The 26,021-nt window shown below is 40.2% G+C and overlaps 1 long non-coding RNA gene across 3 annotated transcripts in view; it reads left to right on the top strand.

The window, feature by feature from the left end:
* LOC132832334 (uncharacterized) overlaps positions 1-26,021 on the top strand; it is a 129,227-nt gene that overhangs the window by 73,772 nt on the left and 29,434 nt on the right. For all 3 annotated transcript variants that reach the window (XR_009646930.1, XR_009646932.1, XR_009646931.1), the window contains one exon: positions 924-1,009. This is a non-coding gene — a long non-coding RNA (uncharacterized LOC132832334). The remainder of the gene's footprint in view (positions 1-923; positions 1,010-26,021) is intronic.

Below are 26,021 nucleotides of genomic sequence, written 5' to 3'. Positions count from 1 at the left end.
GTTTAATTCAAATAAATACGAGGTGTGCATTTTGGGAAAGCATATCTTAGCAGGACCTATACACTTAATGGTAAGGTCCTAGGAAGTGTTGTTGAACAAAGAGACCTTGGAGTGCAGGTTCATAGCTCCTTGAAAGTGGAGTCGCAGGTAGATAGGATAGTGAAGAAGGCGTTTGGTATGCTTTCCTTTTATTGGTCAGAGTATGAGTACAGGAGTTGGGAGGTCATGTTGCAGCTGTACAGGACATTGGTTAGGCCACTGTTGGAACATTGCATGCAATCCTGATCTCCTTCCTATTGGAAAGATGCTGTGAAACTTGAAGGGTTCAGAAAAGATTTACAAGGATGTTGCCAGTCTTGGAGGATTTGAGCTATAGGGAGAGGCTGAACAGTCTGGGGCTGTTTTCCCTGGAGTGTCGGAGGCTGAGGGGTGACCTTATAGAGGTTTACAAAATTATGAGTGGCATGGATAGGGTAAATAGGCAAAGTCTTTTCCCTGGGGTCGGGGAGTCCAGAACTAGAGAGCATAGGTTTAGGGTGAGAGGGGAAAGATATAAAAGAGAACTAAGGGGCAACTGTTTCATGCAGAGAGTGGTACATGTATGGAATGAGCTGCCAGAGGAAGTGGTGGAGGCTGGTACAATTACAACATTTAAGAGGAATTTGGATGGGTATATGAATAGGAAGGGTTTGGAGGGATATGGGCCGGGTGCTGGCAGGCGGGACTAGATTGGGTTGGGATAACTGGTCAGCATGGATGGGTTGGACCGAAGGGTCTGTTTCCATGCTGTACATCTCTATACTCTATGCCTCCATGACAAAGGAATTTGCTGGTTAGACAAGGCTTTGTTTACCATTGTCATCTCTGGTGTCCAGCGCAATGACAGGTTGGCCATCTGATTTCTTTCCTCTTTTCCTTTCTAGCAGGTGAAATGACTGAATGACTTGTTTGGCCCTTTAAATGTCAACTACATTGCTGTGGATCTGAAGTCACATGTAGGTCAGACCAGGTAAGGACAATAGTTCCCTCAAGCACATTAGTGAACCAAATGGGTTTTTTTCATATATTAGCATTGATTTCATATTCATCTTTATGTTTATTTTTATTATTAGGTCTGGTTGAATTGTTATGGTTAAATTCAAACCTGAGTTTGCGGAACATTAGTTGGGTTTCTGAATTACACGTATAGCAGCAATACTACTGGCACCTTCCCCTGGAAGAAACTGAACTGTTTGGAAACTTGTTGAATTGAATTGGTTTCCAAATCAGCTTTCTTGGAATTGAACTCGAGTTTTTATGTGTTTGCTATGTACTACCCACTGATAGCAGAAAGATTTTGGAGAAACAGTCAATCAAATATTTTAGGGATGTAGGAAGAGGCGTTTATGACCATTACCTGCTGGAAAATCATTCTTTTTGAAAGGAGTGCATTGGCTTCTGTGCTAGTAGTTTCTGAGCAGCTGTTTCTGGACATGATTTTTGTAGGTAGTCATAAAGATGAAAAACACAGAATCTGCAAGACTCAATGTGATCTAAGTAATTTATTGACAACAGATGTTAGGGAACTAGTATGTGATTCCTTCTAAATGTTAAGGATTATTGATCAGCATCTGTAATGTTTTGATCTTCCTCCTTTAAGCGTGAGCAAACCATCTGGTATGTGAGTTTCCAATTCTTTACTGTTTTTCATTGCTATTACTTCCCCTAATTTTATAAGATTTTTGTTCCTGATTTAATATTATTTCTTTGAGATCTTCAGAACACTGAACTTTACAGCAAATATTGACCCAAAGTTTATAGTATCCTTCCATTGTGATAAAAGTACATTTGGGAATTTGGGTTTTAAAATAAAGGGTCACTGTTTTTAGCTTCAGTTCTGTAAAAGTAACTTCTTTTTTAAAAAGAGTTCCGAAAGCAATTTGGAACAGTGAACGAAACAAATTGTTTTAGGAAAAGATGTGACTTATGTTAAACATCTAAAATGATGCCTGTTATGTTAATTGGTGAAGTGCTGAGTTTATGATGTATAAAAAAGCACAAATGGGAATGGCATGGTGTCACTAGTACATTGAGTAGAAAAGAGTGGTATTGTATCAGAACAAGGGCAGTCAGTTTGCAAAGTCCTTACATTTTTAGCAGTCCAAGGAAAGAGACTGGAAAAGACCCTTGGATTCTCTTAGGATTCCAGGAAATTAAATCCAGGCCTTCCACATTGGAAAGAAATGTTAAAACTATTTCAAGAGTTCCAGAAAACAATCAGCTGGGCACGGGACCTTAAAGTTAAGGTAGGAATGATACTTCACGGAGACTGAATATATCGGGGTATGTAAAAGATATTGCTGGCAAAATGCTTGAGTCACTGTTTTTGCTGTTTATGTTTCTAAATTATGATTTATATAGATTTGCCTTTGCTTTATTTTCTGTTATGAACTAAATTAATGTTCTCGTGTCAAAAAAAATCAATGAAAGACTCATTTTAATATATCCAGTGACTGACCATCACAGTAACCAAACTGCAAAAATAAAGTTTATAATCTATAAAGCCATGTCTCCCTCGGAGACCAGATTTGCCCAATATTACCCACATGCTGTGACAATGACATTATCTCCATGAAACGATGGATATAGAGCATGTTCTTTGGTAATGGGATGGTGCCAGAGTGTCTCGATTTCTTACTCCAGCTTGATGATTCTGAAATGCGTACTGCAGATGTCTTCATTTGTGTATCGCCTCTGTACCTGCTACATCCCATTTGAAATCCATATCTGCTCTGCCATATCTTAGCCTAGATTGCACAAAATAGGCTGTTGTAATTTTGTTTTCTGTTTTATGCACATTAATTTGTCCTACACCCTAAAACAGTGGACAAAAATGTGAAACACTACCATGCACTTATGCAAATTATAATTTGCATTAGAAAAATAAAGAAACTCTACCTTCCCCCTGCACTGAATATATGCTTGAACAAAATTCACAACTTTTACACTCTATCATGATTGACAATTTCTCCAATCCCTCTAGTCGTGTGTGTGTGTTGGAAGCTCACACATTTCTACTGATGCTCCAGAAGAATTCCCTAAAGCAATGGCCACTGAAGCTTTACACTTGTGTCTGCAGTGAAGCATATTCTATAACCCACATATTCATGACAGCTAAAATCAAGCCAAAAGTAACAAGTACTATTGTGGAAATCTGGAATGAGGTCATAAGTTCCATACTTTTTAACTGTGCTGGCTCAAACTGTGACAACAATGGCTGTATACACCCATACTCAAAGGAGCTGTCCAGCAACATGTGCTCCAGCAGATTATTAAAAGTGCTGATGGGGTGCTACTTGAGGAGAGTGCAGTATCCCTCTGGAGTATAAATCTGCTGCTCTCTTATTAGATTACAGCATTTATCAGGCAGCCAAGTTAGACTGCTATAGCCTTTGCCAAAGTGAACTGAAATCCTGACTTTAATGTCTATATAGGTTTGAGGGCAACCTGCCAGGCCATTTTCAGTCTGTCTAATTGATGGCCAGAAGGATTCCATCATGATTAGAGACAAAAAAAAAACTGCAGATGCTGGAATCCAAAGTAGACAGGCTGGAGGCTGGAAGAACACAGCAGGCCAGGCAGCATCATGAGGTGGAAAAGTTGATGTTTTGGGTGTTACGTTTCAGGTCCTGAAGAAGGGTTACACCTGAAATGTTGACTTCTCCACCTCCTAATGCTGCCTGGCTTGCTGTGTTTTTCCAGCCTCCAACCTGTCTACTTTGAAGGATTTCATCAGCCATTCTGCAGCCACTATAATATAACTGTGTGGGAACTCTGCAACAGCAGGTAAGACACTGAAGGAATGTGCCAGGATATGTAATTTAGATTTGTATGTATTATTTGAACTATAACTTGATTAACTTAGGGAAGCATTTTCTCATGACAGCAGTTGACTGACATGGGATGAAATGACTGTGGTTGTACCTAAGATAGCAGGCGCTCATCTACATGATGTTTTGTGCATGGTCATATGCCAACTGCACGTTCAGGATGTGGAAGCACTTAAGGTTTGGAAAAACCTCCCCATTCATTTATGGCAGCTTTATGTGCATGTCAATGATTCAATGCAAAATTGGAGATCATATGTTCGCTCATATGTAAGGGTACTTAGATATCTTTGGACATCATCACTTTCCAATCTCTCACCTTTTGAGAAGTATTTAGCATCTCTATTCCTCCAATCAAAGTGGTTAACCTCACACCTATCCACATTATATTCCATCTGCCATCTCTAACCCACTTACTCAACCTGTCTATGTCCCCATAAAGCTTCTATGAAACTTCCTCATACTTATATTTCTCACCAGGTTTTCTATTGTCTGTAAATTTGAAAATTTTACAATTGTTCCCATTTCCAAATCATACATTTAGATTATAGACAGTAAGGACACAATTGCTGTTCCTTGAGTTAACTCCATCGGTCACAGTACGCCAATCTGAGAATGGGTTAAAAAAGTGTGGTCCACTCATTCCTACTCTCTGTTTCCTGTCTATTAACCAATCCTCAATGCAAACTAATAAACTATCCCCAACTTCATGTTGTATACTAATGTACTAAAGGACTTTTATCTAAGTCCTTCTAAAAATCCAGATATGTCATATCCCTGAATGCTTCTAATTGACTCTGCTAACAAAACCCTCAAAAAACATAATCAGGTTTGTCAAACATGATTTCTTATTCATGGATCCACATTGATTCGATTGAGTTAGACAATTATTTTCTAAATATGCAAAAGTCACATCTTTATAATATTCTGCTATTTTCTTAGTTCTGATATGAGCTAACAGGTCTGCAGTTCTCTGTTCTCCTATCTTAAATTCTACTATAACTGTAATGGTGCCTGCAAATTGAAGGTTATAAATTTAATCCCACTACTTTTTATGGGATTACATTTACAACCTACAATTTGCAGGCACCATTGCAGTATTACTTGAATTTTGAAAAGATCACCAGTCCGTCCACAATGTCTTTAACTAACTCTTTCAGCAATCTATAGGAAAGATTAGGAAAGTGGTTACATTTCAGACAAGTAATTTTACCAATACTTTTCATTAATAACAAGTTATTTTACTTCTACACTCTCACTAGACCCAAAGGAAAGTATGTTGCATCTTCCTCTGTTTGGTGTGATGATGCTGCTCCTTGAACAAGGTGATGTTGTCCTTGACTTTTTTCTTTCAGAGTGGTCATAAAAGCAGCGATTCCAAAAAGACTAGCTTAGAAGGGTTTTAGGGCCAATTTGATTATAGCTAACATATACTTCCTCAGGAGAAAGGCTTTCAATTTAAAAAGAAATTGTACAATGAAAGGGGAGCGGCCAGTTCTCTCAGCTCAGCTTTCCTCTGGTTTGATTTGGGTTTTAGCATTCTAGCTATTCACTGAAAGCAGTCAGGCAGTTTTAAAGCTGCTGGAACCAAAGAGGCAGGTCCATACTGTGCCTCCCTCTTTCTGACTTCTCTCCTATAAGACCGTGTTTGATTTTACCTTTTGTGTCATGGGTGTTTATGGGACTTGTTGTAAGAATTTGGAGCAGCATCATTAAGTTTGGATAATATGTTGGGTTTTCGGATAGTTGTTATTCTATATTCTGTTCCCTTTTGTTTATGCTTCATTTGGTAATCTAGTAAATACATTCTGTTTTAGAACATAGAACAGTATAGGCCCTATATAGCCCTTGATGTTGCTGACCTTTTATCCTACTCAAAGATCAAACTAACATACATTCCCTTCATTTTACTATTATCCATGTGTCTATCCAAATGTCGCTTAAGTGTCTCTAATGTGTTTGACTCGACTACATTCCATGCATTCTCCACTCTGTGTAAATAACCAAAGTCACAAATCTCCCCTAAACCTTCCTCCAATCACCTTAAAAATATGCCCCCTTGTGATAGCCATTTCTGCCCTGGGAAAAAAGTCTCTATTCCTCTATCTATGCCTCCCATCATCTTGTACACCTCTATCAAGTCACCTCTCATACTTCTTCATTCTAATGATAAAAGCCATAGCTCCCTTAACCTTTCTTCGTAAGACATGCCTTCCAGTCCATGCAGCATCCTGGTAAATCTATCTGCACCCTCTCTGAAGCTTCCACAGCCTCCCTGTAATGACATAACCAGAACTGAACACAGTATTCCTAGTGTGGTCTAACCAGGGCTTTATAGAGCTGCAGTATAACCTCATGGCTCTTAAGCTCAATCACCCTGCTAATGAAGGTCAATGCACTATTTACCTTCTTAACAACCCCATCAACTTGGGTAGCAACGTTGAGGGATCTATGGACATGGACCCCAAGATCCCTCTGTTTGCTCCAAACTGCCAAGAATCCTGCCTTTAATCCTGTGTTCTGCATTCAAATTCGACCTTCCAAAATGAATCACTTCATCCTTTTCCAGGTTGAACTCCATCTGCCACCTATCGGCCCCGTTCTGCATCCTGTCAATGTCCTGTTGCAACCTACAACAGCCCGTCACACTATCCACCACTCCACCAACCTCTGTCAATGGCAAACTCACTAACCTACCCTTCCACTTCCTCATCCAAGTCATTTATAAAAATCTCAAAGAGCAGAGGTCCCAGAACAGATCCCTGCGGAACATTACTGGTCACTGAGCTCCAGACTGAATACTTTCCATCTACTACCACCCTCTATCTTCTATAGGCCAGCCAATTCTGTATCCAGACAGCCAAATTTTCCTGTATCCTTTGCCTTCTTCCTTTCTCAATCAACCTACAAACACCTTCCTAAAATCCATGTACACCACATCCACTGCTCTACCTTCATCAATGTGTTTTGTCACATCCTCAAATAATTTAATAAGGCTTGTGAGGCATCATTTGCCCCTCACAAACCATGCTGACTATTTCTAATCAAACTATGCTTTTCTAAGTAATCATAAATCCTATCTCTCAGAATCCTCTCTTATGCCTGTCCACCACAGACATAAACTAACTGGTCTGTAATCCCCAGGATTATCCCTATTTCCTTTCTTGAACAAAGGAATAACATTTGCTACTCTCCAATCATCTGGCACTATTCCAGTGGGTAGTGAGGGAGCAAAGATCATCGCCAAATGCACAGCAATTTCTTGCCTTGTTTCCTGTAGTAACCTTGGGTATATCCCGTCTGGCCCAGAGGATTTACGTATTCTTAAATTTTTCAAAATTTTCAGCACATCCTCCATCAACCTGTTCGTGCATATCGGCCTGTTTCACACTGTCCTCACAAATGACAAAGTCCCTCTTAGAAGTGGATATTGAAGCAAAGTATTATTTGAGGACCTCCTTTACCTCCTCCGACTCAATGTGCAAGTTGCCTCCACTATCCCTGATCGACCCTACCTTCACACTGGTCATCTTCTTGTTCCTTGCATAGGTGTAGAATGCCTTAGGGTTTTCCTTAATCCTACCCACTTCCAGCTCTCCTAAATCCATTCGTCAGATCCTTTCTGGCTACTTTTAACCCTCTAAAGCCCTGTCTGATTCTTGCTTCCTCAACCTTAAGTAAGCTTCCCTCTTCCTCTTGACTAGATGTTCCACATCCTTTGTCATCCAAGGTTCCTTCACCCTACCATCCGTTCCTTGCCTCAGTGGGACAAAGCTGTCCAGCACTATCAGCAATTACTCCCTAAGCAACCTCCACATTTCTGTCATGCATTTTCTTAAGAACATCTGTTCCCAATTTAGGATCCCCAGTGCCTGCCTAATTGCAATGTAATTCCCCCTCCCCCAATTCAATATGTCCCATACTGCCTGCTCCTATCTCTCTCTCCATGATTATAGTAATTGTCAGGGAGTTGTGATCACTATCACCGAAATGCTCTCCCACTGAGAGATCTGACACCTGACCAGGTTCATTGTCAAGCACCAAATCCAATATGGCCTCCCCTCTAGTCAGCCTATCCTCATATTGAGTCAGGAATCCTTCCTGGACACATCTGCTAGAAACTACTCCATCCAAACTATTTGAACTAAGGAAGTTCCAATCAATAGTAGGGAAGTTAAAGTCAGCCATGACAACAACCCTGTTACTTTGGCACCTTTCCAAATTCTGCCTCCCAATCTGCTCCTCACTCTGTTGCTATTGTGAGGTCAATAGAAAACTCCCAATAAAGTGACTCCTTTCCTGTTTCTGGCTTCAACCCATACTGACTCTGTAGACAATCCATCCTCGACAACTTCACTTTCTGAGCTGCACTACTATCTCTGATTAGCAATGCCACTCCCTCACCTCTTTTGCCTATTTCTTTTGAAACATCTAAACCCTAAACATCCAAAAACCATTGCTGCCCCTGTGATATCCAAGTCTTTGTAATGGCCACAACATCGTAGCTCCAAGTACTGATCAATACTCACTAAGTTCATCACTCTTTTTCCTGATACTTCTTGTATTAAAATTGACACATTTCAACCCATCACACTGACTGCAACTTTGCCCTATCAACTGTGTATCCCTCCTCACAGACTCTCTGCACATTGTATCTGGCTGTTCACTAGCTACTCCATCCTCAGATACATAGCTTTGGGTCACAGCCCCTGTCAATCTAGTTTAAACCCTCCCAAAGAGCTCTAGCAAACCTCCTGCCTAGGATATTGGTGTCCCCCAAGTTCAGATGCAACCCGTCCTTCTTGTACAGATTCCACCTTCCCAGAAGGTATCCCAATGATCCACATATCTGAAACTCTTCCTCCTACACCAGCCCTGTAGCCACATGTTCATCTGCACTTGGTCTCTGCTCCTCGCCACACTAGCTCATGGCATGGGTAGCAATCCTGAGATTACTACTTTGCACGTCCTGCCTTTTAGCTGCCAACCTAATTCCCTCTCTTCACTTTTCAGGTCCTCATCCCTTTTCCTAGCTATGTCATTGGCATCGATGTGTACCATGACTTCTGGCTACCACCCCGCCGCCCCCACCCCGCCAAATCGATCTGAGACATCCATGATCCTGGCACTTGGGAGGCAACAAACCATCTAGTAGTGTTGTTCGCAGCCACAGAATCTCCTGCCTGTTCTTCTAAGCATTGACTCTCCCATAACCATCACTTTCCCATTCTTCCCTCACTTCCCTTCTGAGCCACACAGCCAGACACAGTGCCCAGGGGCAATTAAAACTAAGTGGTTTGACCAGCTGCATCTCTGCTGGAATAGCTGCCTTATATCTACTTAAAATTAGCAAAGTTAGGGTCAGGGCTACTTTCTTGAAATGCTTTGAGGGGGTTCTGACCTGGTCCATACCAGATTGGGGCCTCTTTGCAGGTTTTGTTCTACAGTTCCGATTTGGGATTAGGGTTGTTGGACTCGAAGGCAGCGAGTGGAAGGAGGTAGTGTCTTTTGTTCTGTGGGTTGAATTTGGTTGGCTTAAACAGTGCTTGGGATAACAATGGCTCTTTCAGTCAGCCAGTTTTCTGGGGGCGGAAGAAGTGACAATGGGGGTTTTGTAAAAGGTAATTAAGGTCAAGCTGCTGGAATGAGCAGACAAACTGGAACTGGAACTGCCTCCTTCTGCGATGAAAGGAGAGATAATTACAGCAATAGCTCAGCATTTAAGTTTGCTGGAAACGTCATCAGAATCTTTAGAGATAGTTAGAACTCACTTGAAAATGAAGCAACTTGAGTTGGAGGCAAAAAGACAAGGAAAGGGCAACAGAAATGAAATAGTTTGAATTACAATTAAAAGCAGAAGAGAAAGAAAAAAATGTATCACTTTAGCAAAATCAAAAGGAAGAGAGAGGGAAGGAATAAAGAGAGGGAGTTTGAGCTTCAGAAATTGGCAATTAGACAAGAAAGTCAACTTAAAAGGATGGGAGCTGAAGGTAAAAGGTAAGCTGAGTGAGGATGAGCAAACCATGGTACTCAAAGACCTGGTGAGAAACTGTTTAAATATATGCAAGCATTGCCTAAATTTGATGGGAAGGATATGAAAGCCTTTTACATCTCATTTGAAAAGGTGGCTAAACAAATGTGGTGGCCAGTTAACATGTTGATCCAAACAAAACTTGTAGGTAGAGCTAGTGAGGTATTTGCATGACTGTCAGTGGAGTGTGAGGAGGTGAAGAAAACCATCTTAAGTGCATATGACCTGGTGCCAGAAGCCGATAGACAATGTTTCAGGAATCTAAGGAGGGAGCCTGATCAAAACTACATTGAGTTTGAAAGGATCAAACAAAGTAATTTGTTAGGTGGTAAGGGCATTTAAAATAGAGCAAACCTATGATGCTCTTAGAGAGATGATTATTTTGGAGGAGTTCAAAAATTTGCTTCCTGAATTAATGAGAACTCATGTGGAAGAGCAGACAGTTAAACTGCAAGATTGGGGATCTAAGATGGCGGCAATCTGAGAAGATCACACTGCAGAGCTTCGCATCGCAGCAGGAGCAGGACGGTCTTTTAACCCACCCAACCCAGGTCATCAGGATTTCTTGGGGTGTTGGAAAGATTGTGGAGCCCCAAGAAGCATTTAAAAATTGACTTACCTGTATTTTCAGCTGTCCAGAAATGCCTAAAAAGGGAGGAGGAGCATCTGAGGCCAGGCCTACAGCTCAGCCTGCAGCAGCCTTAGAGCAGACTACTCTCCAGGACCTGGTGAACCAGTTCTCGAAATCTTGCGAGATGTTGGGGAAACAGATTGAAGATAAGCTGGCTCCAGTCTCTCTCATGCTGCAGAAGCATGAGCAGCAGCTGGGATACCTAGAGAAGAGGGCAGATGAGGTGGAGCACAGGGTCACAGTGGTGGAAGCTGATGCCAGTTCATTCAAGGAAGAGATCCAAGCCCTGAAGACGCAGGTTCATAATTTGCGTGACCAAGTGGATGATCTTGAAACAGGGGCAGGAGAAAAAACATTCGGATCATCGGTCTGCCTGAGGGTAAGGAAGGTGAGCGGCCTGCGGAACTTGTTGAAGATTGGCTTCCAAAATTCCTTGACTTGGAGACTGACATGAGAGGACCGAAGATAGAGAGGGCTCACCGGGTCACAGCACAGAGGTCGGGTCTGGGTCAACGCCCTCGTCCTTTCCTGCTGCGATTCCATCATTACCGGGATAAGGAGAGAGTCATGGAGGCTTCCAGACTCCATGGGAAGGATCCAAAGGCCCTAATTTACGAGAGGTCTAAGATCATGTTTTTTCAGGACTTTTCAGTGGCGATGATCCAGAAATGAAAATTGTATGATGGTGTCAAGAGAAGATTGAAGGAGCTTGGGATTCAGTACTCCCTGAGATATCCGGCAGTGCTTCGGATCACCTTAGATGGATCCATGCATCTCTTTGACACATCGGAGAAGACAAGAGACTTTGTGGACAAACTAACCTAAGTTAAACAATTGTAGTATGTGTAAATATCGTTGCTTGGGTATGCGTTTATCATTCTGTAAAAGAAATGGGGGAAATCCAGTTGGAGCTTTGTTTTTCCCCTTTTTTTACCTCTATTAATAATAATTTGGTTCAAACTATGTCTGACGGTGGTTAAGATGTACATTTTAAATTTCTAAGTTAGCACATACCAAAGGATGGGTGGGGTATTTATTCCCCTTTTTTTATAAAAGAATGTTTTTTTTTCATATTGATATTCTATGGGGTGTTTATTCTTTTTAGCTTGTGCTTGCGATGCGGCTCTAGCTGGGAGAAGTGAAGGTGGTTGAGGTGGTTATTTATGTGCAGTTCGGGATGGGTAGTTGCCCCCTCTGGGCAGGGGGTGAGTTCCCCTACTCAGCGCTATTGGTGCTTTATATGTTGGTTTGTTTTCTGCTTTTTGTTGGTTTTTATTTTTAATAATTTTGTATGTTTGTTAAATGTAGTGGTTTTAGTTTATGTAGTTTTCATATTTGGTGGATCATGTGACACTAAGGCTCAGCAATTTGTGGTTCGGGTTCCTCCTCTCTGGAATTTAAATATAATTGCAGAAGATTATGGCTAATGATTTGATTAAATAGTGTACCTGGAATATCAAGGGAAGTCACTCACCAATTAAGAGAAGGAGGTACTCTTGAACCTTAGAAAGGAGAAGGAGGATATTGCTTTGTTACAGGAGACACATTTGGATGACAAGGAGCATCTGAAATTACAGCAGAATGGCTTTGACTGAGTTTATTTTTCATCATTTAATACCAGAAGTAAGGGAGTGACTATATTGGTTAGGAAAAATCTCTCATTTAAATTGTTGGGAATGTGTTAAAGACACATACAGGAGGTTTGTAATTCTTAAAGCCTTGATAAATGGGGAAGAATATGGCATTTTAAATGTTTATTGTCCCCCAGCTCATCCTCTTAAATTCTTGGTAGATGCTTTTTCCAAACCGATAAGTCTCAAGTCTCGGCACATCATTATAGGGGGAGATTTTAACTGCCTCATGGACGCTACAGTAGACAGGTTGACTAAAGGTCCCTCAATACCCTCTGCACAAACTAAACAGTTATTGGGTTTGTGTGGGGAATTAGGATTGGTGGATGTTTGGAGGTGTCTCTACCCTACAAGTAGGGATTTCATGTTTTTCTCCAATCCGCACAGATGTCATGCGAGGATTGATTTTCTTTCTGACCCCTGAGGTAACCCTGGATCTGGTGGCATCCTGTACGATTGGTAATATTGCCATCTCTGATCATGCTCCAGTGTACCTCATGGTTAAAATTAAGGATTTTACAGTGGATTCAAGGTACTGGCAAATGGACCCCTTTATTCTCGTTGACAGCAAGTTTGTGGAGTATTTCTCGAGGGAATTTCGGGCATTCCTAGACATCAACATAGGCTCGGTTGATAGCTCATCTGTTCTCTGGGAAACTGCCAAAATTTATGCCAGAGGGTTAGTTATTTCATATTCCACAAGTAGGAAGCGGCAGAAGGGTGAGCAGCAACGTCTCCTTGAAGCTCGGTCGAAGGCAGCCGAGAAGGCCTAGTTTGACAGACCCTCGTTGGTCAAACTTACAGAGGATTACGGCACTGCAGTCTGCACTAAATTCCGTGCTCACGCAGACGGCAAAGAAGGAGCTGGCTTTTGCAAAGCAAAGGTTATACGAGCATGGTGACAAGCCAGGCAAATACTTAGTATACCTTGCCAGAAAAAGAAGTGCCCCACAAACCATTACAGTGATTAGGGAAGGGTCTGGGAAACTAACATGTGATTCTAAAAAGATTAATGTGGCATTCCAGAGATTCTACTTTAAGTTATATCAGTCTGAGAATTCTGAGGAGGGGCAGGTCAAAATGGAATCCTTTTTTTAGAGATCTGAAGCTCCCGGGTGTGACTCCCGAACAACAGCCCTTTCTCAATGCCCCATTATCAGAGCAAGAAGTGCAGGAAGCTGTTAGGCAGCTTCAGAGTGGAAAGGCACCTGATCCTGACGGTCTTCCCAGTGAATTCTATAAGGAATTTATAAGTATACTGTTAGGCCCGATGCTGAATATGTTTAATGATTCATACAGTCATGTTTGTCTCCCGCCATCTCTGAGAGAGGCCAATTATCATTAAAATAGGGAAGGATCCGGAAGACCCCTGTGCTTCATATAGGCCCATCTCGCTCTTAAATGTGGACTTTAAGATCCTTTCTAAGGCTCTTGTGTTAAGGCTGGAGACTGTGTTACCTTCTATTATTAAAGAGGATCAGACGGGCTTCATAAAGGGTCGCAGATCCTCCAATAATGTTAGGAGGCTGCTAAAAACGTAGTTCAAGCATGCCAACAGCAGTCAATACAGGGATTGGTGATTTCTTTAGATGCAGAGAAGGCATTTAACCGAGTTGAGTGGTCGTACCTTTTCGAAACTCTAGACTGGTTTGGTCTGGGCGAAGTTTTCATAAGATAGGTAAAGGTTCTCTACAGTGTACCTCTCGCTGCGGTCATTACCAACTGGGTATGATCAAGCACTTTTAATATTTCTAGGGGCAGCCGGCAGGGCTGTCCCCTTTCACCATTACTTTTTACGTTGGTGATTGAACCATTGGCAGACGTCATTTGTGGGGATATCAATATATCAGCTCCAGAAGTGGGGTCAAAATTACATAAGATCTCTCTGTATGCAGATGATATTCTAATTTTCTGGACAAATCCAGCAGTTTCAGAGCTTTGCCTGATACAATGCATTTACGCATTTGGCGCTTTTTCAGGGTATAAGATTAATTTTGCTAAATCAGAGGCTATGCCTATGGGTGGTCTTACGAAAGAGTTGGCTCTTGAGAGTGACTATAGATTCCCATTTAGGTGGTCACAGGGGGGTTTTGTGTATTTGGGCATATTCATTCCTCCAGTTCTGGATTGGCTGATCAAAGCCAATTTTACTCAATTATTTGAAAAAAATTAACAAGATCTCCAAAGATGGGAGGCACTTCCAGTCTCATGGTTGGGTTGGATAGCGCTTATTAAGATGAATATTCTCCCTATATGGATGCTCCCTCTGATTTTCAATAAACAAACACTCAGGAGACTGAACAGTTGGTTCAGCTCCTTTATCTGGCATTGTAAACAGCCCCTCATTAAATTAGCCAAACTGCAGTTGCCTCACAGATTGGGGGAAGTAGACCTTCCGGATATTAAAAATTAAAAATTATCAATTAAGCTCGCTTTTGACCTACGTAAGTGATTGGATTTGTGGGACCCTTTTTCAATATGGCTAGATATCAAAGTCTCCCAGACAAGGTGCCCTCTTACCAATTTGCTGTTTTTGGACAAGGTGAGGACAGTTAGGGAATATTGCCATAACCCAATAGTCATCAATACCGTTACAGCATGGAGGGCAATTCGGCAGAGGGAAGGTAATATTGGCAAAACATCTTTGTTTACACCTCTAGTGGGTATGCTGGGTTTTCAACCAGGTATGATAGATTCAGGATTTAAACGTTGGGCAGCTAGGGATATATCTTGCATGGGTGATTTACTTGAGGGAGATGTAATGATTTCCTTTGATCAGTTAGTATGGAAATACGAGTTACCTAATAGAGACCTCTTTTGTTTTTTTCAAGTTAGGGATTTTATTCATAAAAAGACTACACTTTTGACTGATCCCTACAAATCTGACATAGAAAGAGGGGTACTAAGGGCTAAGAGTACACTCTCTGTCAGTACTCTATATCACCAATTGGGGGGTGCCACCTCAGGTGAGTCTGATCGACTCTGCAAGATGTGGGAAAGAGAGCTGGGTGTTGAAGTTTCTTCAGAGGCATGGGAGGATATTTGGGAGAATGCAAGGAAGATATCAATTTGCAATAGGACCCATGCTTTACAGTTGAAGATTCTCCACAGGGCCCACTTAGCCCCAGACCGTTTGTCAAAATTTAAACCAGGGATATCGTCAGCATGCCCCAAGTGCAAGGTCTGTACGGGTACTCTTACCCATTGTCTTTGGTCTTGTGACAGGCTTCAAACATATTGGAGCGCTGTGGTGGGTGCAATGGAGAGGATTTTAGGTGTAGGGTGGAGAAGGACCCTATTTCGCTCCTTTTGGGCCTTCCCATTGTATTTCCTGCAGACTGGTATAAGGCAAAACGTTTCAATATTCTTACGTTCTGTGCAAGGAAGAATAGCTTGCTAGGTTGGATATCAGAAAACCCCCAGGCCTGTCGGGTTGGCAGAAGATTTTTATGGAGCATATTCCTCTGGATTTTCTCACAAATATGGTACACCACAAAACTGAGAATTTTTACAAGACATGGCAACCCTTTTTGAAATACCTGGACACCGATTTATTTGCCACATTAACAAGAGCATTTATATAGCCGTAACGATTATGTTTCATGAGTCCAATATCCAAGGAGGAGGAACTGTGAATGTATGAGTGTTTTGTTTGGCTGGGCTGAGTTATTACTATTTACTTGTTTGTCGTTAGGTATTTATTTAGTTAGTTAAATAGCTAGTTTAGTTTTTTTTAATTTTACACTTCTCTATATATGTTTATACATTCGTATAGGAGGGTGGGTTGGGAAATTTTTTTTATTAGTTTTGTACTATTTTTGTACTGTTTTGAATTGCATTGTTTTGTATTTGTTGTAATATTTAAAAATCTATTTTTTCTTAAATAAAAATTTATTATTAAAAAAATCGGCAAGATTAGCTGCTGAAATAAAAGACACTAGTGAGAGTGGGTCATGTCCAAACACTACATTGGACAAACAGGCAGAAAACTAGCCACCAGGATACATGAACATCAATTAGCCACAAAAAGTCATGACCCACACTCTCTAGTATCTTTATATACAGATGAGGAAGGACACTACTTCAACTACGATAACACACCATCCTAGAGCAAGCTAAACACGCGAGAATTCCTAGAAGCGTGACACTCCAACTGGAACTCTATCAACAAACATATTGACTTGGATCCCATTTACCACCCCATGAGAAAATGAGCAGGAAATAACATCACCACAGGAAATTACGTCGCCAACCCAAGGAAACCTAAACCATAAATGAAAAGTGGGCCATAGCACCAGTGCTTCACCGGAAGCTCACTGATGATGTTACCTAGTATGGTGATGAAACATCTGAAAACAAACCTTCCTCAGCGAGCCAACTTACATCCATTAAAGACCATGTTAAGACCTATAGTCAAGACTATTCAGATGATTGGGATAAGGGAATTCCAGTTGTACTTCTTGCAATCAGAGATAAACCAAATGATTCAATCAAATTCAGTTCATTTGTATTAGTTTTTGGGAATGATGTGAGTGGATGGCTAAAATTGATTAAGGAGAAATTGCTAAGTCAGAATTCAGAGATAACATATTTGAACCATGTATGAAATTTTAGGAAATGATTAAGTAGAGTGGATGAGTTGGCTATTCCTTAGGTGCCACCTTTCTAGTGTTCACTGTGATTCTGAATGGTGGAGTGGGTAAATGTTGGTGGTTGTGATGCTAATCAAGCAGGCTGCTTTGTCCTGGATGGTTTCAAACTTCTTCAGTGTTGTTAGAACTGCATTTATCCTGGCAAGTGGATACACTCCAGATTTGTGTCTTGTGGCTGGTAGACAGATTGCAGGGACACAGGAGGTGGGTTGTTCATTGCAAGATATCTAGCTGGTGACCTGCTCTTGCAGCTACAGTATTTATATAGCTAGTTGAGTTCAGTGTCTTCCCAATGGGAGCACCCACATTGTTGATAGTTGGGGGACAGTAATGCCATTAAATGTCATGAGGCAATAGTTCGAGATGGATATGGCGATGGTCATTTCCTGGCACTTGATTGGTCCAATTGTTATTCGCCACTTGTCAGCCCAAGCCTGGATATTGCCCACAGATATTTGGACACGGATTGCTTCAGTATCCAAGGAGTTGTAAATAGTGGTGAATATTTTGCAATTATCTGTGAGCATAATAACCCCTCACCTTATGATAGAGAGAAGGTCATTCATGAAGCAGCTAAAGTTGGTTATGCTGAGGACATTAGCCTGAAGAATAGAGCTCTTGTGGGGTAGTGAGAATGTCCCTACCTCTAAACCAAGCAAGTAATCTCAAACCCCATCTGTTTAGAGAAATCACATCTGAACATGTTGATTAAAAAAAAATCTATCCAGAGAAATTTCTACAGAGGTCCTCTGGAGCTGAGATGATTGACCTACAAAAAGGACAACTATGTTACTTTGTGATAATTATGATTAGAACTGATGGAGAATTTTCCCTTGATTTCCAATGGTTCTGATTTGCAAAGGGATCTTTGATGTTTCTGTCAGTTAAATGTTACCTTTACGTCAAAAGCAGTTACCCTCACCACCTGTCTAGAATTCAGCTCTTTTGTCCATGTTTTAACTAAGGCAGAAATGAGGTCAGACACTGAATGGCCTTAGTGGAACCTACTGCGTGCTGGGAAGCAGACTATTCTTTTGCAACTACTGATTGAAAGCACTGTGTTGCCAATCTTTAATTGCCTAGAAGGCATATTCAACAGGCCTCCGCCGTTGCTCCTGGTGGTGCACACCAGACCAAGACAGCTTCCAGTGGGTACAAGCTTTTTCTCATGCCATTTATGCTTCCTCTGCAAATTAATTTTAATTTGTAACCTCTTATTCTTGATCTTTTTATGAGCATTCAGCTCCTCTGCTTGTCAAACCTCACATTTTGCTCATCAAGTTCCATTTGCTGCATTTTTGCCCACTTATTTAGTTCATCTACATTCCTCTGAAGACTCTGTGTCACCCTTTTCAATTAACTTCCCCCTGTTTTACGTATTCCAAACATTTGGCTATAATGCATGCACTTTCCTCATCCTAGTCATTAATTGTAAACACTTGTGGCCCTGGCACTGATCCCTGTGACACTCTATTAGTTAAAGGTTGCCAGCCAGAAAATGTCCCCTTATGCCAACTCTGTTTTCTATTAGTTTGCCAACCCTCTACCTGTGCTAATATACTCTTCAACAACATGGAGCTTTTATGTTATTAACTGGCCTAATGTATAGTACCTTAATAAAATCTATCTGGAAATCGAAATCAATTATGTCCACCTCTTTCCCTTAACCTATACTATACTGCTTGTTATCTCATCAAAGAATTCTGCTAAATTTGTCAGGCATGATATCCCCTTCATGAAGTCAGGATGATTCTGCTTGATCATATTATGTATTTTGAAATGTCATGCCATTACGTACTTTAAAGTTGACTCTAACATCTTTTTACAATCATATATGTTAAGCTAACTAATCTATTGAAGCCTGTTTCTTTTTATCTCCTTCCATTTTTGAATAGAGATATATGATAGAATCCCTACATTGTGGAAACAGACCCTTCGGCCCAATAAGTCTCCACCGACCCTCCAAAGAGTAACCCACTCAGACCCATTCGCTACCCTATTATCCTATATTCACTCCTGACCAATGCACCTAACCTACACATCCTTGAATACTATGGTCAATATAGCATGGCTAATTCACTTAACCTGCACCTCTTTGGATTGTGGGAGGAAACTAGAGCACCTGGAAGAAACCCATGCAGCCATGAGGAGAATGTGAAACTCCACAGTCGCTTGAGGCTGGAATCGAACCTGGGTCTCTGGCTTTGTGAGCCATGTGCCACCTCTAATTACATGATCAGTTTTCCAAATGGTATGATTTTCCAAAACTCAGCTTTCTCTCCAGAGATGTTGTCAGATCTGCTAAGTTTCTCCAGTACTTTTTGTTTTTATTAGCCTGATCCCTGGTTGCATCCACAACCAATCATACTGCGAAACTGTCCTGAGTACTATTTGAATTCTTCCTCCAGGCTAACTATGCCAATCTGACTTTCCCAATCTGTTTAAAGATTCAAGTCATCCATGATTAATGAACTCCATTTTGTACATGCTGTCATAATCTTCTGATTTATTCTTTGTTCTCCCATATAGCTTCTGTTAGGGGGCTCATAGACTCCTCCTATCAATATCCTCTCTCTCTTTTTCCTTCTTGCTTCCATTTGTATGAACTCTGCATCATCCAATCCAAGGTCATTTGTTGCTATGATACTTATTCTTTCCTGTAGTAACAAAGATATCCTTCCATTTCTTTTCTTCTATGCTTGTCATTCCACAGTCGTGTATCCTTAAATATTTAGCTCCCAGCTTTGGTCTCTTTATAACCAGATAAAGGTCTGGATAATGGCTATAAGATCATATTCATTAATTTTATTTGTGTTATTAGTTTTGAAGTTGAAGGTGTGTACTGTACCTTTAAGAGAAAGTGAATGCTGTTCTGAACTGAGAGCTTACAAGCACCTGTGTATATGTCTAGAATACAGTCTAGAAAATATTGAAAATATTGAAAATATGTAACATTTGGCTGTGAAATGGATACCCGAGTTGGTTGCTGTTTTGACAACAATTAAAATGTAACCAATCAATTTAAACTATGCCCCAGGATACTAAAACCCAATCAAGTTTGAATTTATTGTTTTGCTAACATTGAACCAATGAGATGATCCAATGTTGGTGATATAAATAAGACAGGTATTTTGAAAATCAGAGAGAGTAACTGTCAGAGAGAGAGAGAGAGAGATCCAAAGGATTGAAACACTGTCATCTTTTCCATATGAAAGACCTTCGCAGTAAAAATGAAGAAAGATGACTCAGGGAGATCTTCAGCCAAAAGAAGACAGACACAAAAGATAACTGCCATTGTATGGTTTTGAAATTAAGTTGATGTAATTTTAATAAATGTTTTGTTGGGACAGTATATTGTTATAGAGTGGAGACAGGTAATAGGCAGTTAAGAGAAATGAGGGGCTTAGTGTTGTGAATAGTTTAATGTTCACCTTTAGTGTTAAAGAATAAATTATTTCCTTTAAATAGCGAAATTTGGGAGTTCATATTTAATAGATTATGAGGTGAAGTGAGTTTTTCTGGATGTTTGGTTTAATTAGCGGAAGGGTTCACCGTCTTATTGTAACAGTTTGCAGGCTCGAGTTTGAGATTTGAACAGGTTAGAACAGATCCAGTCTGAGATTGGAACAGATTTTGGGGTATGAAAGACACCTGCAGATTTATGCATTTGCCGATTAGTGTCCAGATTATTAAGTAAAATGTAAGGGAGACAATTTATTTAACTTCAGTTACTTGTAGATGGTTAAATTAAAAGTGAGGGAAATGGCTCTTAAGATTGCTAAAGAGGTTCTGGGGTTTGAAGTTGCTTTCCAAATTTGCTAAGAAAGTTTACAAAGACAGAGGAAGGGCATACTCTTAGAATTGGCAAATTGCTTAGAATTGGGTTTATCCAAGGACAGAAGGACAGCTGAATATGTAATGGAGTTGGTCACCACTTAGGTGTTTCAGAGAAACAGACAAGTTCAGTAGAGTGAGAAAAACTTAAATTACAATTGAAGTAAATGGAGTTTGAAAATAAAGAAAGGGAAAGAAGAACCATAAGAGAAGAAAGAGAGAGAGAGAAAAAAAAAAGGAATAGAGAGAAGGTTTTTAGCTAAGCAAAGAGAGAGAGAAGAATGAAAAGAGAAAGGGAGCGAGAATTTGAACTTCAGAAATTGCAAATTAGTCAGGAAAGTCAAGTTAACAGGATAGAAATGAAAAGAGACAGTAGTGATGTATACAAATCTGTTAAACATTGCCACATTATGATGAGAAAGATGTAGATGCCTTCTGTATTTCATTTGAAAAATTGGCCAGGCAGATGGAGTGGCCAGAGACCTTGTGGGTAATGCTAGTTCAGACTAAGCTGGTAGGCAGAGCTTGTGAGGTGTTTGCAGTGCTGTCAGATGAGGGGTCCAGAGATTATGCAGATGTCAAAAAGGCTATTTCGAGTGTTTATGGATTGGTATCAGAAGTGTATAGACAGCGGTTCAGAAACATAGAAGGAACCAGGTCAGACTTATGTTTAATTAAAAAAAAATGAAGCATAGTAATTTTCATAGATGGGTGCAGGCCTTAAAAATAGATAAAACTTATGAGGCCCTGACAGAGATTATTCTGCTGGAGGAGTTTAAAACCTCACTTCCAGAGATGATAAAAAAATCATGTGGATGAATAGCAAGTTCAAGAAGTGAGGAGAGCAGCAGATATGGCAGATGAATATGCATTGGTTCATAAGACAAAATTTAGCTACCGACAAGAATTTCATCCTGTGATGGATAGAAATTGGGGGAAGAGGAGATCCTACACTATGAAACAAAGAGTAGAGCACACTGGTAATTATTTACCACAGGTGAAAAAAGGTGAAAGGTCTTAAGTATTTCCACTGTTCTAAGGTGGGACACGTAAAGTCACAGTGCAGATTATCAAAGAAAGGCACTGTGGGATAAGATGTGGTAAAAGAGGCTAAGTCAGTGACATTACTGAATGTAGTAAAGGAACTCCAAGCTGCAGGTGAGTGCACAGCCTAGGCAGAGGCTGGGTATTGAGCTAATGCCTGATCTCTATAAAGACTTCACCCCTGTATTAAAGTTTACTCGGGAAGAACAGGGGGAGAAGGAAAATAAGTTATAATTTTGAGAGATACAAGATCTAATCTGTCTCTAATAGTAAGAGATGAACATATTTGCAGTCTTTCTGACACATGACCCGAGAGAGTGGTAATTTGTGGAATGGATGGACAGAAATGTAGCGTTCCCATATGTAAGATCAGCCTGGAGTGCCAACTCAAGACTGGGGAAGTAGTAGTGGGAGTGATTGACAAAGTTTCAGTTCCAAGATTCCAGTTTGTTCTTGGGAACAATTTAGCAGGATCCACGGTGGGAGTGATAACCCTTGTTGTGGATAAGCAAAAGGAAGACCAGGGAACTGAGGAATTAAAAGAAAAATACTCTGGAAATTTTCCAGACTGTGTCGTAACAAGATCCCACTATCATTACTAACAGCAAGAAGCAAAAACTAAAGAGAAAGATGAAGAGGTTGAGGTTCAGTTGGTGGACACCCTGTCTGATGTAATGGTGCAGAAAATACATGAATAGGCAGAGGATCAGACAGAAGTATTTAGTCCTGAAAGGCTAATGAACTTAACAACATAAAAACAAGTCAATAACTGATAATGTATTCCTGAGCGTTACTATCTTAAAGATAGAATCCTAAGATGAAAATGGAGACCATGGCAGGTTAGTGCAGAGGAGAAATGGGCAGAAGTGCACCAGATTGTGTTGCAGGTGGCATATCGACAGCAAGTGTTACGGGTAACACATGAACTACCTGCAGGAGGTCACCTAGGTGTAAGGAAGACTCAGGCTAAGGTATCGAAACATTTCTATCGGCCTGGACTGCACAAGGATGTGGTTAAATTTTGCCGTGCATGTCATACACACCAGATGGGAGGTAAGCTACAAGCAGTAATAAAACCAACACCTTTGTTGCCAATTCCCACATTCAAAGAACCTTTCATGCAGATTATGATTGATTGTGTAGGTCCCCACCTGAAAACTAGAAGAGGAAACCAATACTTGCTAACCATAATGGATGTGTCTACCAGATTCCTGGAGGCAATTCCATTGCAGAGTATTAAGGCAAAAAGGGTGGTGGAGGAGTTAGTAGAGAGATTCAGTCAGACCAAGGGTCTAATTTTACTGCTAGGCTGTTTAAGGAAGTCATGGATAGCTTAGGCACACAGCACTTTAACTCAAATACATATCATCCTGAATCTCAAGGAGCTTAAGAAAGGTGGCATCAGACTCTGAAGACTATGTTTTTAGTGTACTGTCAGGATTACCAAATGGTTGGGATATGGGTATCCATTTGTATTGTTTGCCATTATAGATGCCCCAAGCAAATCTATTTAGTTTACTCCCTTTGAGTTAATACTTGGGCATGAAATGAGAGGCCCTTAAAGAAAAATTGACAGGACCGAAATCAGAGATCTCACATTTTAATTATGTACCTGAGGTGAGGGAGAGGTTAAATTGGGTAGATGAGTTAGCTAAACAGCACCCGAAGAGGGCACAGAATAGAATGAAGCAGGTGACAGATAAAAATTCTAAAATTTGGATGTTTTCCCATGGGGATGACATATTAGTATTGTTACCAATGGTAGGAGATCTCTTCAAAAGCAGGTAACTAAATCGGTCTCATACCCAGTATCAAGATTAGAGGACTGTACAGAGAAAGTTGGACAAGCCATTTACATCACAAAGTTGGACTTACTGTGTGGTTATTGGCAGGCACCTTTATCAGAGAAAATGAAAGAAGATTCTGACTTTGTAATCCCAAATGGGCTATATCAATTCAAAGTGATGCCATTTGGAATGAAGAATGCACAAGCCACATTCCAAAGACTCATGAACAGAGTTGTGGCTGGGTTAACAAACTGTGCAGTATATCTGGCTAATGTAGCAAGTCATGGAAAGATCACATGGTGCAGTTGGCAGAGTTCTTTGAACGACTATGAGAAGCAAAGCTGGTAAGAAACTTAAAGAATACAGAATACACGAAGGCAGAGGTGACATTCTTGGGACATATCATTGGTCATGGAAAGTTGACCCCAAGAAACGCAAAGGTGAAGGCCATCGAGGAATTTCCATGACCATCCTCAAACAAAGAGGTCCTTCTATTTTAGGGACTAAGTGGATTCTATTGGAAGTTTGTTCCAAACTTTAGCAGTGTGACGGCACCGCTAACAGATTTACTGAAGAAGAACACAACCTTTCAATGGACAGAGCAATGCCAGGAGGCATTTGACAATTTGAAAGCAATTTTAACCACTGCACCAGTTTTAGCTATACCAAATTTTTTGAAACCCTTCAAAATTACTATTGATGCTCGTGATATGAGTTGGAGCTATTCTGCTACAGCAAGATGACGATAGAATTGAATGGCCAATTGACTACTTTTCACCTGAAAAGTATCCACCTGAGAAAATACTCTACCATCGAAAAGAATTATTGAGTTTGATACTGGCCTTACAACATTTCAATGGTAATGTGAAGAACAATGTGTCGGAGATGGTTGTCTACACAGACCACAATCCTCTTATATTCTTGGAATGATCTAAAGATAAAAATATAAGACTATTTCATTGGACTCTTATGTTAGACTTTTAATTTACAAATTATACATGTTGTACATTGTAAAAATGTGATAGCAGATGTGTTATCACAGATTTAAAGGGTAAAATATAGATAAGAGTGAACAGATTCCAATGTTTTATATATATGCGTGTGTATGTGTGTGTGTGTGTGTGTGTGTGTGTTTGCAGAAATTAATATGAACTTAGATTAATATCCTATGTATTTCATTCCATTATGATGGTTCATTTTTTTCTTAAGTGGGAGGTGTTATGAAGTTAAAGACTTTCTTTAAGAGAGAGTGAATGCTGTTCTACACTGAGAGCTTACAAGCACCTGTATATATGAATAGATACAGTCTCAGAGTGTACTGGAAAATTGACTGTGGAATTTGGCTTTGAAATGGATACCTGAGTTGGTTGCTGTTTTGACAACCATTTGAATTTAACCAATCAGTTTAAATTATGCCCCAGGATACTTAAACCCAATCGAGTTTGAATTTACTGTTTTGCCAATATTGAACCAATGAGATGATCTGATGTTGGGGATATAAAAAAGGCAACTATTTTGAAAATCAGAGAAAGTAACTGCCATCGAAAGAGAGAGACCCAAAAGATTGAAACACTCTTTATTAAAGGTACCTATTTCATATGAAACATCTTCACAGTAAAAAGAAAGAAGGAGACCCAGGGAGATCTTCAGCTGAAAGAAGACAGACACCAAAGATGACAGCCGCTGTGTGGTTTTGATATTAAGTTGATGTAATTTTAATAGGGGTTTTGTTGGAATGGCATATTGTTATAGAGTTAGAGGCAGGCAATAAGCAGTTACGAACAAGGGGGGCTTAGAGTTGTGAATAGTTGTTGGTTAATGTTCACTTTTAGAGTCAAAGAATAATTTGACATTATTTTCTTTAAATAGTAGAATTTGGGAGTTCTCTGTCATTCATATTTTAATAGATTATGAGGCAAGGTGACCTTATCTAGGGGTTTAGTTTACTTAACAGAGGGGTTCGCCGCCGTGTTATAACACATTAATTAATTTATTTTGTTCCATATATTCCATGCATTCAGATGAAAATTTCATTTTTCCTTAAAACTTTTTTCCCCCACGACTCTATTTATTACTGTTTTTCTACATTTGTATATTCTGTCCCTTCCTATCCCACTCTGATACCATTATCCAGATAGCTGCTCTGCTATACTGTTGTATTCTCTTTCCTCTTAAGCCTTTGTAAGTCATGGTTGTTGGAGGTGAGTCATCTCTGCAGAAGTTCCTGAAGGTATTGTCCTAAGTCTGACCATCTTCAGCTGCTTCATTAATGACCTTTCCTCCATCATAAGCTCTGAAGTGGGGATGTTCGCAAATGATTGCACAATATTGAGCACTATTCACACCTCCGGAGATACTGAAGCAGAGTGTGTTCAAATGTTAAGTAAAGTTAAATTTCACAGGATACAGGGAGAACTAGCCCATTAGATACAAACTTAGTTTCATGATAGCAGGCAGAGGGTGGTGGTGGTGGAAGATTAGATTAGATTAGATTAGATTAGATTAGATTAGACTTACAGTGTGGAAACAGGTCCTTCGGCCCAAC

This window comes from Hemiscyllium ocellatum, chromosome 34, assembly GCF_020745735.1.
Source record: "Hemiscyllium ocellatum isolate sHemOce1 chromosome 34, sHemOce1.pat.X.cur, whole genome shotgun sequence".
Lineage (NCBI taxonomy): Eukaryota > Metazoa > Chordata > Chondrichthyes > Orectolobiformes > Hemiscylliidae > Hemiscyllium > Hemiscyllium ocellatum.
The sequence above is the reverse complement of the archived record's forward strand: the minus strand, read 5'-3'. Positions and strand labels throughout refer to the sequence as shown.